The sequence below is a fragment of the Oncorhynchus masou genome, unplaced genomic scaffold, assembly GCF_036934945.1.
Source record: "Oncorhynchus masou masou isolate Uvic2021 unplaced genomic scaffold, UVic_Omas_1.1 unplaced_scaffold_2719, whole genome shotgun sequence".
NCBI lineage: Eukaryota > Metazoa > Chordata > Actinopteri > Salmoniformes > Salmonidae > Oncorhynchus > Oncorhynchus masou.
In genome coordinates, this window is record NW_027009153.1 from 25,005 (window position 1) to 38,358 (window position 13,354).

At 43.5% G+C, this 13,354-nt stretch overlaps 1 long non-coding RNA gene across 1 annotated transcript; it reads left to right on the forward strand.

Annotated features, from left to right (window-relative positions):
• Positions 1–2,216: 2,216 nt before the first annotated feature.
• On the forward strand, positions 2,217–9,796 carry LOC135533848 (uncharacterized). Its single transcript, XR_010454597.1, has 3 exons — positions 2,217–2,348; positions 2,430–2,599; positions 9,705–9,796. It is a non-coding gene; the product is annotated as an uncharacterized LOC135533848 (long non-coding RNA).
• The last annotated feature ends 3,558 nt before the right edge of the window (positions 9,797–13,354 follow it).

The following is a 13,354-nucleotide window of genomic DNA, read 5'->3' on the forward strand; positions in this document are numbered from 1 at the left end:
ACTTCCTGATCCTTCAGAGACCCAGAGGAGACATGCACGCATGTACACACACACACACACACACACACACACACACACACACACACACACACACACACACACACACACACACACACACATACACACACACACACACACACACACACACACACACACACACACACACACACACACACACACACACACACACACACACACACACACACATAGACACACACACACATATAGACACACACACACACACACACACACACACACACACACACACATAGACACACACACATAGACACACACACACACACACACACACACACACACACACACACACACACACACACACACACACACACACACACACACACACACACACACACACACACACATAGACACACACACACACACACACATAGACACACACACACACTGACACACACTGACATGGGTGTCAGAACAGAGACAGATAGTTCTCCAGCAGGGTCAAAGCAGAGAGGAGATGGAAGTACGTCTGATCAGAATGGTTTAATGGTCGCTGTGCCACCTCCGGAGCTTTCACCGCCAGATTGGAAAATGTTCTTGAACATTTAGAGAGGAAGGGGTAGTGTGTGTGTGTGTGTGTGTGTGTGTGTGTGTGTGTGTGTGTGTGTGTGTGTGTGTGTGTGTGTGTGTGTGTGTGTGTGTGTGTGTGTGTGTGTGTGTGTGTGTGTGTGTGTGTGTGTGTGTGTGTGGCATAGCTACAGGGAAATAGCCGCTACTGTACTTTCTCTACTTTCAGCGTGAGGAACAGTACCTCGAGTGTATCTGCTAAAAATAAGCTCAGTCTTAGAAACTTAATATGCACTTGAATGCAATGGTTTGAATAAAACATCAATACCTCGACATGTATGAGCTAGAGGAAATACTTCAGTTCTTCAGTATTATACTTCAGTATTATACATATACTCAGGAAGCTGTGAGTGGAGTACATCTCTAGATCGGCCTGTTGTTCCTGCTACAGTTCTATGGTAGAGGATAAATTAACACTTTAAAAAGGCGCCATCTAGAACCTTCAAAGGGTTCTACGGCTGTCCCCATTAGGAGAACCCTTTCAGGAACCCTTTTTGGTTGCAGGTAGAACCCCTTTGGGCTGCACGTAGAACCTTTTCTACAGAAGGTTCTACATGGAACCCAAAAGGGTTCTACTGTGAACCAAAAGGGTTCTCCTATGGGTACAACCAAGGGACCCTTTTGGAACCCTTTTTTCTCAGAGTACAGACAGACAGACAGACAGACAGACAGACAGACAGACAGACAGACAGACAGACAGATACATAGAGCAGACAGACCTCAACACACACATAAACACAGACACACTGGTTGTCAGACTATGTGTGATGGCAGTGCACATCAACTCACTGTTACAAGGAGGACCCTCAGGACTGGAAAAATAACTGCAGGCATACTTGAACTGAAGTCATTTAGCTGCATGACATACTTCAGTATACTCTTTCTGCTTACTCTGTCTTTGTTTTCTCTCTGTAAAGATGCCAGAGATTCCAGGGACACAGGGTTTACTGGTCTGAATCTGTCCGCTGTTGGACGATGTCTACTGCTGTCATAAACATACTGTATGTCCTGTGGCAGATACTGAACAGATGCATTCCAACAGACAGTTTTCTTATACAAGCTGTTATTTGAACGATATCTGATAATCATATTTGCAAGGACGGGTTTTAGTGACACAAGCTTCACTGCAGAGTGTTTTTCAGCAGTTATTGTGTGTGTTTGTGGTTTATGTGTGTGTGTGTGTGTGTTTGTATGTGTGTGTTTCAGCACCTGATGTGCACGGGCCTGTGGTGTTTGGTGGAAGGAGACAAGTCCTGTAAGACCAAGCTGGACCCTCCTCTGGATGGCACAGAGTGTGGAGCTGACAAGGTGTGTGTGTGTGTGTGTTCACCTCTTTGTCAGCAGGGAAGGACCAGCCAAAGTCAATACAGTCTTTTGACACTGGCATATACTTTTCTTAGTGTTATCTGGATAATTGGTCCTGTCAAATGACTTAAATGTAATGATGTAAATGTGTTATATGGCAATTGGTCCATTGGTCAACTGCCTTCGCCAATAGCATTAACTTTTGTTCTTCTTTCTTTCTTTCTCTCTCTGTCTGTCTCTCTCCCTCTCTCTCTCTCTGTCTGTCTCTGTCTCTCTCTCTCTCTCTCTCTCTCAGTGGTGCCGGGCAGGGGAGTGTGTAAGTAAAGCCCTATCCCACAGCATGTGGATGGGGACTGGAGCATCTGGAGTCAGTGGAGCCAGTGCAGTAGAACCTGTGGCACCGGAGCTCAGTTCAGACAGAGGAAATGTGACAACCCGCCGTAAGTCTTCTGCTGTTGTGTGTGTGTGTGCGTGTGTACCACATGTGTCTTGGTGTGTTTTCATACTGGTTGTGTCTCTAGGCCAGGTCCTGGTGGTAGTAACTGTCAGAAGGCCAGTGTGGAACATAAAGTGTGTGAAGGTCCTCCCTGCCCTAAAGGAACACCCAGCTTCAGAGAGCTGCAGTGTCTCTCCCATGACCGCCAGGCCGGAAAGAAGAAGAACAGCATATGGACCGCAGTCAATAACGATGGTGAGAGGAAGAAATGTTCTGGAGATTCAGAGGGCCTGCAAAAACACACACACACACACACACACACACACACACACGCGTGCGTACATATACACACGTATGCATCACGCACACACACTTTTTTTTACTGTCCTTGTGGGCACCAAACAATTAATTCCCATTCAAAATCCTATTGTCTCTAACCCCTACTGTTAAACCTAACCCTAACCTTAACCCTAACCTTAACCCTAATTCTAATTCTAACCTTAATCCTAATTCTAATTGTAACCCTAAACTTAACCCTAACCTTAACCCTTAACCCTAACCTTAAGCCTAACCTTAAACCTAATTCTAACCTTAATCCTAATTCTAATCCTAATTCTAACCCTAATCCTAATTCTAATTGTAACCCTAAACCTAACCCTAACCTTAACCCTAACCTTAAGCCTAACCTTTATCCTAATTCTAACCCTAACCTTAATCCTAATTCTAACCCTAATCCTAATTCTAATTATAACTCTAAACCTAACCTTAACCCTTAACCCTAGGGGGGTGGCAGGATAGCCTAGTGGTTAGAGTGTTGGACTAGCAACCAGAAGGCTGCAAGTTCAAACCCCCGACCTGACAAGGTACAAATCTGGCAGTTAACCCACTGTTCCTAGGCCGTCATTGAAACATCATTGTTCTTAACTGACTTGGCTATTTAAATAAAGGTAAAATAAAAAAATAATCCTAATTGTAATCTTAAGCCTAAAATAGCTTTTTTTCCACCTCACTTGTCCAACTTTTCCTTATTTTACCATCCTTGTGAGGACTTCTGGTCTCCACAAGGACAGTAAAAACCCAAAACACACACACAGCAGATGACTTGTCAGGTGCACGATTATTGAATTGGGTTGATGTTGATGTAGTTATCATAGTGTACCAAAATGGGTTACTGACTTCTGTATAACTTTGTCGTTGCTTTGGCAAACGTGTTTGCTTTGCATTGCCACGACAACAATCATCTGGCTGACAGAAACAGACTGCTGCTCAGGCTGACCCCATTGACTTCTAGCGGTTCAGTATTCTTTGGCAAATCATTTATTTTCCTTGTCATTAGCGCATGCTTCCCAAATGACACCCTTGTTCCCTTTTTATCTCTTTGGTCCCTGGTCAAAAGTAATGCCCTATAAAGGCTATACAGTAGGGTGCTATTTGGGAAGCATCCGCATCGGACTTCCCAGCAGCTTTGATTTAGCGTCAGCTAGATTGATGTCTGTCCAAGTTTTTCCCAGTCATCTCATTTCCTCACGGACCACTCTTGCCAAATCTGTCTGATCAAGGTCATGAGCATGCAGTGTTTTAAAACGGTTTGCAACGGAAAAGGGGAAAAATTAATGTTTCTCATTCGTCGTTAAAAAAGTTTGAAATATCCAATAAATGTCGTTCCACTTCATGATTGTGTCCCACTTGTTGTTGATTCTTCACAAAAAAATACAGTTTTATATCTTTATGTTTGAAGCCTGAAATGTGGCAAAAGGTCGCAAAGTTCAAGGGGGCCGAATACTTTCGCAAGGCACTGTATCTCTGAATCAGCTAATTTAGCCTTATTGACCTCCAAAAAGACTACATCATGTACATCGACATGTGATGTTGTTAGACATTTTTGGACAAAGGTGACATTTCCTTTTAAAAAAATGTGTGAGATCATTTAGCTGCAGCAGGTGGTGTTGCTACATACTGTACATTTTGGTAGATGACCAGTCACCCTTTAAAATAAGATCCCCCAAATAACTCACAACAAATCACCCACAACAAATGTGTGAAGTAGAGCTCATTAGAAGCTCATATATCATGAGCTCAAAGTAGGAGTGCTGATCTAGGATCAGGTACACCCTGTCCATAGAATCTTATTACTTGTGATCCAAAAAGGCAAAGACTGATCCTAAATCAGCAGTACTGAGACTCTTGATTCCCCATCACCATTTCCCTGGTGTTTAGGAAGAGGTTTACTGTCCACCATCACCATTTACTTGGTGTTTTTGAAAAGGTTTGCTGACAACCCCCCACAGAGCAATCCTCTGATTGACCTCCCTGATAGATTGTGGTGATGATGTGTGAAAACAGGACAACATCTCTCCTTCTCTCATTTCCTCCCTCCCTCTCTCATTTTCTCTTTATCTTGTTTCATTTTCTGAGACAGGCTCAATTGCTCTAAAGTGTTCTTTGCTGGAGCGTGTTGGTGTCTGTGTGTGTGTGTGACAGACAGCAAGAGAGAGGGAGAGACAGGTACACACACACAGAGAGAAAGAGAGACTAGTAGAGAGCGAGGGAATGTAGCAGAGTGAAAACCAGTTAAGATGTTAGTGGCCGACTGTCTAAGATGCAAACACCTCAGAGCTATTTGCATGGGATGAATTTGAAATACCTACAGACCTGCAGTGGTGTGTATTCATGAGTGCCAAGGGAAGCCAGGCTTCCCCCCCCAAACTCTACCAAGAACATCCTAAATAACCTCTCTTTAGTCTCTCTGTGTTTCATACTTTTCATTCAACAACATTGGTTATAATATGGCTTTTTCTTCTGGATTGACTTCTCTGGTCATTTGTCCCACGTATCTTAATTTGCTCTCTCTGTTGTCGCAGAGAAATGTCCAATTTGCATTGCAAATTGTAGTGTTTTCAAAAAAATCAAAGGCTTCTAAAGTTTGTAGCTTCCACCTTAAAATGTCAGACTTGATGTGCCCTAATGAAAAAATGTCTAATAATTATAATCCACTTTGCTGCAGGATTTATTTTTCCTGCTGTGAGAAGCAGGGTCAAATTAAGATAGAGCATCTGTAAATGTTGAACTGACTGAACTGCAAACGTTGCTGATCTCAGTTCAGATTAGGAAGTATACAAATAAACTGAGCTGATCCTACTGGGATGGGATAGGAAGGAAGGAGAAAGGGAAGAAGGGAGGGAGGGAAGGAGGGGGGAGGGAAGAAGGCCATTTTACAGCTCTCAAATAAACACCTGCTGGATGAACAGAACCCTCAGTTCATAAATACATGAAGACATTTGGTCAAACAGCTGTAAAAATGTTATACCACTGACAATACATCTTAACAACACACTGATCAAAGGCCTCACACAGAGTGATATCAACAAGGGTCCTGAACAGCAGTCTGTGTAATGTGGATATAACCTCTTCTTGTACATTATGGTTCTCAGCAGGGTTGTGTTCATTAGGTGCCAAACAGAATAAAAACTGACCCAAACAGGGAGGGACTACCTGGACGAATGAGAAACATTCATTTTTCCCCTTTTCCGTTGCAAACCAAATGACTAATGATGATAAATACAATCCACCTGTGTGTAATCAAGTCTCCGTATAAATGCACCTGCACTGTGATAGTCTCAGAGGTCCGTTAAAAGCGCAGAGAGCATCATGAAGAACAAGGAACACACTAGGCAGGTCCAAGATACTGTTGTGAAGAAGTTTAAAGCCGGATTTGGATACAAAAAGATTTCCCAAGCTTTAAACATCCCAAGGAGCACTGTGCAAGCGATAATATTGAAATGGAAGGAGTATCAGACCACTGCAAATCTACCAAGACCTGGCCGTCCCTCTAAACTTTCAGCTCATACAAGGAGAAGACTGATCAGAGATGCAGCCAAGAGGCCCATGATCACTCTGGATGATCTACAGCTGAGGTGGGAGACTCTGTCCATAGGACAACAATCAGTCGTATATTGCACAAATCTGGCCTTTATGGAAGAGTGGCAAGAAGAAAGCCATTTCTTAAAGCTATCCATAAAAAGTGTTGTTTAAAGTTTGCCACAAGCCACCTGGGAGACACACCAAACATGTGGAAGAAGGTGCTCTGGTCAGATGAAACCAAAATTGAATTTTTTGGCAACAATGCAAAACGTTATGTTTGGCGTAAAAGCAACACAGCTCATCACCCTGAACACGCCATACCCACTGTCAAACATGGTGGTGGCAGCATCATGGTTTGGGCCTGCTTTTCTTCAGCAGGGACAGGGAAGATGGTTAAAATTGATGGGAAGATGGATGGAGCCAAATACAGGACCATTCTGGAAGAAAACCTGATGGAGTCTGCAAAAGACCTGAGACTGGGACGGAGATTTGTCTTCCAACAAGACAATGATCCAAAACATAAAGCAAAATCTACAATGGAATGGTTCAAAAATAAACATATCCAGGTGTTAGAATGGCCAAGTCAAAGTCCCGACCTGAATCCAATCGAGAATCTGTGGAAAGAACTGAAAACTGCTGTTCACAAATGCTCTCCATCCAACCTCACTGAGCTCGAGCTGTTTTGCAAGGAGGAATGGGAAAAAATTTCAGTCTCTCGATGTGCAAAACTGATAGAGACATACCCCAAGCGACTTACAGCTGTAATCGCAGCAAAAGGTGGCGCTACAAAGTATTAACTTAAGGGGGCTGAATAATTTTGCACGCCCAATTTTTCAGTTTTTGATTTGTTAAAAAAGTTTGAAATATCCAATAAATGTCATTCCACTTCATGATTGTGTCCCACTTGTTGTTGATTCTTCACAAAAAAATACAGTTTTATATCTTTATGTTTGAAGCCTGAAATGTGGCAAAAGGTCGCAAAGTTCAAGGGGGCCGAAAACCTTCGCAAGGCACTGTATACAGGACATTCAGAAAGTATTCAGACCCCTTCACTTTTTCCACATTTTGTTGCGTTACAGCCTTATTCTAAAATGTATTAAATCGTTGTTTTTCATCATCAATCTCCACATAATACCCCATAATGACAAAACAAAAACAGGTTTTTAGATTTTTTTTTTTGCAAATGTATAACAAATAAAAAACTTAATCACATTGACATAAGTATTCAGACTCTTTACTCAGACCCTTTGGCAGCGAAGACAACCTTGAGTCTTCTTGGGTATGACACTGCAAGTGTGGCACACCTGTATTTGGGGAGTTTCTCCCATTCTTCTCTGCAGATCCTCTCAAGCTCTGTCAGGTTGGATGGGGAGTGTCGCTGCACAGCTATTTTCAGGTGTCTCCAGACATGTTAGATAGGGTTCAAGTCCGGGCTCTGGCTTGGCGACTTAAGGATATTCAGAGGCTTGTCCCGAAGCCACTCCTGTGTTGTTTTGGCTGTGAGCTTAGGGTCGTCCTGTTGGAAGGTGAACCTTTGCCAAAGTCTGAGGTCCTGAGCGCTCTGGAGCAGGTTTTCATCAAGAAACTCTCTGTACCTTGCTCCATTCATCTTTCCCTTGATCCTGACTAGTCTCCCAGTCCCTACTGCTGAAAAACATCCCCACAGCATGATGCTGCCATAGGGATGGTTTTGGCCAGGTGATGAGCAGTACCTGGTTTCCTCCAGAGGTGATGCTTGGCATTCAGGCCAAAGAGTTCAATCTTGGTTTCATCAGACCAGTCAGAGTCCTTTAGGTGCCTTTTGGCAAACCCCAAGCCTGCCGTCATGTGCCTTTTACTGAGGAGTGGCTTCTGTCTGGTCACTCTTATCATAAATGCCTGATTGGTGGAGTGCTGCAGAGAGGGTTGTCCTTCTGGAATGTTCTCCCATCTCCACAGAGGAACTCTAGAGCTCTGTCAGAATGATCATTGTGTTCTTGGTCACCTCCCTGACCAATCTCCCCCATTGCTCAGTTTGGCCGGGTGGCCAGCTCTAGGAAGAGTCTTGGTGGTTCCAAACCTCTTCCATTTAAGAATGATGGAGACCACTGTGTTCTTGGGGACCTTCAATGCTGCAGACATTTTTTTGATCTGTGCCTCGACACAATCCTGTCTCAGAGCTCTACGGACAATTCCTTCGACCTCAAGGCTTGGTTTTTGCTCTGACATACACTGTCAACTGTGGGACCTTATACAGATGGGTATGTGCCTTTCCAAATCATGTCCAATCAATTGAATTTACCACAGGTGGAATCCATTCAAGTTGTCGAAACATATCACGGATGATCAATGGAAACAGGATGCATGTAACGGGATTCGTCCTCCTCTGACGAGGAGTATGAGAGATCGGACCAATGTGCAGCGTGGTACATGTTCGTCATGTTTTAATGAACAAAATCACTGAACACGAAAATACAAAATAACAAATAGAAAGACAGAAACTAAAACCGAAACAGTTCCGTGTGGAGCACACAGACACAGAAAACAATCACCCACCAAACACTGGTGGGGAAAGGCTACCAAAGTATGATTCTCAATCAGAGACAACTAACGACACCTGCCTCTGATTGAGAACCATACCAGGCCAAAGTCAAAAACCAACATAGAAAAACGAACATAGACAACCCACCCAACTCACGCCCTGACCATACTAAAACAAAGACCTAAATAAAATAACTAAGGTCAGAACGTGACAATGCACCTGAACTAAATGTCGGGTCTGATTAAGGTATTTCTGTTTTAGATTTGTTTTTATAAATTTGCAAACTTTTCTAAAAACATGTTTTTGCTTTGTCATTATGGTTTTTACATTTTTTAAATTGAATCCATTTTAGAATAAGGCTGTAACATAACAAAATGTGGACAAAGTGAAGGGCCCTGAACAAGGCAGAAACCCACTGTTCCTAGGCTGTCATTGTAAGTAAAAATGTGTTATTTACTGATTTGCCTAGTTAAAAATAAATAAATTACTAACAGAGCATGAGACCAGGTAGCTGATACCAACATTCTTTTTTTACATTTGCATATCAAAGGTCACCAGTGGTCATGTGATGTCATCACATTACGTAATATATGAGATTTCAATCAAGGGTGACACCTCATTACATTAACCCCCTATGTGTGTTCTCTCTGTAGAAAAGCCCTGTTCTCTGTTCTGTTCCCCATCATTAATAGGTTGAGATCACTTTATTGGTCAATTGCACCCAAGGTCCAACCTAAATTTTACTTCCACTTCTAATTCAACCATTCTGAAAGACACACATACACAGATTTTGGAGAGGTGCATGGTTAGGGGTTTAGTGCCTTGCTCGAGGGCACAGTGACATCAATGGCACCTAGGCATTGGTTGCCAGCTCTTTTCGCGACAGGAAAACCGGGGATGCGAACGGGCAACCCTCCGGTTGCTGGCTCGCCTCTGTAACCGCTAGGCTATTAACCCCCTTGTGTGTTCTCTCTGTAGAGAAGCCATGTGCCCTGTTCTGTTCCCCTGTGGGGAGAGATGCCCCCATCCTGGTGGCAGAGAGAGTGATGGATGGAACACCATGTGGACCCTACGAGTCAGACCTGTGTGTCAATGGCAGGTGTCAGGTACACACACACACACACACACACACACACACACACACACACACACACACACACACACACACACACACACACACACACACACACACACACACACACACACACACAATACATGGGTGTCAGAACAGGCAGACTTGTGTGTTGATGAAGAAAAAGGAGGTGATTTGCACATCCCTCACATGATAATCCTGGTGCTGTGCTCAAAGAATACTAAGATAAAGAAATGCTAAGACATTCCTGTAGCCATTAAGCACTGGGGAGCAGCAATACTCTGTGTCCACTCCTCTCATTTCCTTAGAAGTGCGGATGGCAAATAGCTATGAACGGAGCATTGTTTCTGGCTACTCCTCCTACCTTTGGCCTTCCTCTACTGCCTCACTCCCTCTGCCCTGTGACAGAATCCCTGCAGTTAAAAGAGATGTGGGACCTGTCAATTTCACCAGGTCAATGGAGAAGGGTTTTCTCTGTAGGTCACTAGAGAAGGGTTTTCTCTGTAGGTCACTAGAGAAGGGTTTTCTCTGTAGGTAACTAGAGAAGGGTTTTCTCTGTAGGTCATTAGAGAAGGGTTTTCTCTCTAGGTCACTAGAGAAGGGTTTTCTCTCTGTAGGTCACTAGAGAAGGGTTTTCTCTCTGTAGGTCACTAGAGAAGGGTTTTATCTCTGTAGGTCACTAGAGAAGGGTTTTATCTCTGTAGCTCACTAGAGAAGGGTTTTCTCTCTGTAGCTCACTAGAAGGGTTTTCTCTCTGTAGGTCACTAGAGAAGGGGTTTCTCTCTGTAGGTCACTAGAGAAGGGTTTTCTCTCTGTAGGTCACTAGAGAAGGGTTTTCTCTCTGTAGGTCACTAGAGAAGGGTTTTCTCTCTGTAGGTCACTAGAGAAGGGTTTTCTCTCTGTAGGTCACTAGAGAAGGGTTTTCTCTCTGTAGGTCACTAGAGAAGGGTTTTCTCTCTGTAGGTCACTAGAGAAGGGTTTTCTCTCTGTAGCTCACTAGAGAAGGGTTTTCTCTCTGTAGCTCACTAGAGAAGGGTTTTCTCTCTGTAGGTCACTAGAGAAGGGTTTTCTCCCTGTAGGTCACTAGAGAAGGGTTTTCTCCCTGTAGGTCACTAGAGAAGGGTTTTCTCTCTGTAGGTCACTAGAGAAGGGTTTTCTCTCTGTAGGTCACTAGAGAAGGGTTTTCTCTCTGTAGGTCACTAGAGAAGGGTTTTCTCTCTGTAGGTCACTAGAGAAGGGTTTTCTCTCTGTAGGTCACTAGAGAAGGGTTTTCTCTCTGTAGGTCACTAGAGAAGGGTTTTCTCTCTGTAGGTCACTAGAGAAGGGTTTTCTCTCTGTAGGTCACTAGAGAAGGGTTTTCTCTCTGTAGGTCACTAGAGAAGGGTTTTCTCTCTGTAGGTCACTAGAGAAGGGTTTTCTCTCTGTAGGTCACTAGAGAAGGGTTTTCTCTCTGTAGGTCACTAGAGAAGGGTTTTCTCTCTGTAGGTCACTAGAGAAGGGTTTTCTCTCTGTAGGTCACTAGAGAGGGGTTTTCTCTCTGTAGCTCACTAGAGAAGGGTTTTCTCTCTGTAGGTCACTAGAGAAGGGTTGTCTCTGTAGGTCACTAGAGAAGGGTGTTTGTTTCTCTGTGATTTAATTGGTTTATATGTCCTGTTTTCTCTCTCTCTCTTTCCCCCTCTCTCTCCCTCTCTTACTCCCTCTCTCTCTTACTCCCTCTCTCTCTCTTTCTCCCTCTCTCTCTTACTCCCTCTCTCTCTGTCCTGAGCTCCAAAATGTCTTCTCACAATCTCCCTCTCTCTCTTACTCCCTCTCTCTCTCTTACTCCCTCTCTCTCTGTCCTGAGCTCCAAAATGTCTTCTCACAATCTCCCTCTCTCTCTTACTCCCTCTCTCTCTCTGTCATGAGCTCCCAAATGTCTTCTCACAATCTCCCTCTCTCTCTTACTCCCTCTCTCTCTTTGTCATGAGCTCCCAAATGTCTTCTCACAATCTCCTCCTCTCTCTTACTCCCTCTCTCTCTGCCCTGAGCTCCCAAATGTCTTCTCACAATCTCCCTCTCTCTCTTACTCCCTCTCTCTCTCTCTGCCCTGAGCTCCCAAATGTCTTCTCACAATCTCCCTCTCTCTCTTACTCCCTCTCTCTCTGCCCTGAGCTCCCAAATGTCTTCTCACAATCTCCCTCTCTCTCTTACTCCCTCTCTCTCTCTCTCTCTGCCCTGAGCTCCCAAATGTCTTCTCACAATCTCCCTCTCTCTCTCTTACTCCCTCTCTCTCTCTGTCCTGAACTCCCAAATGTCTTCTCACAATCTCCCTCTCTCTCTCTCTCTGCCCTGAGCTCCCAAAAGTCTTCTCACAATCTCCCTCTCTCTCTTACTCTCTCTCTCTCTCTGTCCTGAACTCCCAAAAGTCTTCTCACAATCTCCCCCTCTCTCTTACTCCCTCTCTCTCTCTCTGCCCTGAGCTCCCAAATGTCTTCTCACAATCTCCCCCTCTCAATTCAATTCAATTCAATTCAATTCAAGGGCTTTATTGGCATGGGAAACATGTGTTAACATTGCCAAAGCAAGTGAGGTAGATAATATATAAAGTGAATATATAAAGTGAAATAAACAATAAAAATTAACAGTAAACATTACACATACAGAAGTTTCAAAACAATAAAGACATTACAAATGTCATTATATATATATATATATATACAGTGTTTTAACAATGTACAAATGGTAAAGGACACAAGATAAAATAAATAAGCATAAATTTGGGTTGTATTTACAATGGTGTGTGTTCTTCACTGGTTGCCCTTTTCTCGTGGCAACAGGTCACAAATCTTGCTGCTGTGATGGCACACTGTGGAATTTCACCCAGTAGATATGGGAGTTTTTCAAAATTGGATTTGTTTTTGAATTTCTTTGTGCATCTGTGTAATCTGAGGGAAATATGTCTCTCTAATATGGTCATACATTGGGCAGGAGGTTAGGAAGTGCAGCTCAGTTTCCACCTCATTTTGTGGGCAGTGAGCACATAGCCTGTCTTCTCTTGAGAGCCATGTCTGCCTACGGCGGCCTTTCTCAATAGCAAGGCTATGCTCACTAAGTCTGTACATAGTCAAAGCTTTCCTTAATTTTGAGTCAGTCACAGTGGTCAGGTATTCTGCCGCTGTGTACTCTCTGTGTAGGGCCAAATAGCATTCTAGTTTGCTCTGTTTTTTTGTTAATTCTTTCCAATGTGTCAAGTAATTATCTTTTTGTTTTCTCATGATTTGGTTGGGTCTAATTTTGCTGCTGTCCTGGGGCTCTGTAGGGTGTGTTTGTGTTTGTGAACAGAGCCCCAGGACCAGCTTGCTTAGGGGACTCTTCTCCAGGTTCATCTCTCTGTAGGTGATGGCTTTGTTGTGGAAGGTTTGGAAATCGCTTCCTTTTAGGTGGTTATAGAATTAAATGGCTCTTTTCTGGATTTTGATAATTAGTGGGTATCGGCCTAATTCTGCTCTGCATGCATTATTTGGTGTTCTACGTTGTACACGGAGGATATTTTTGC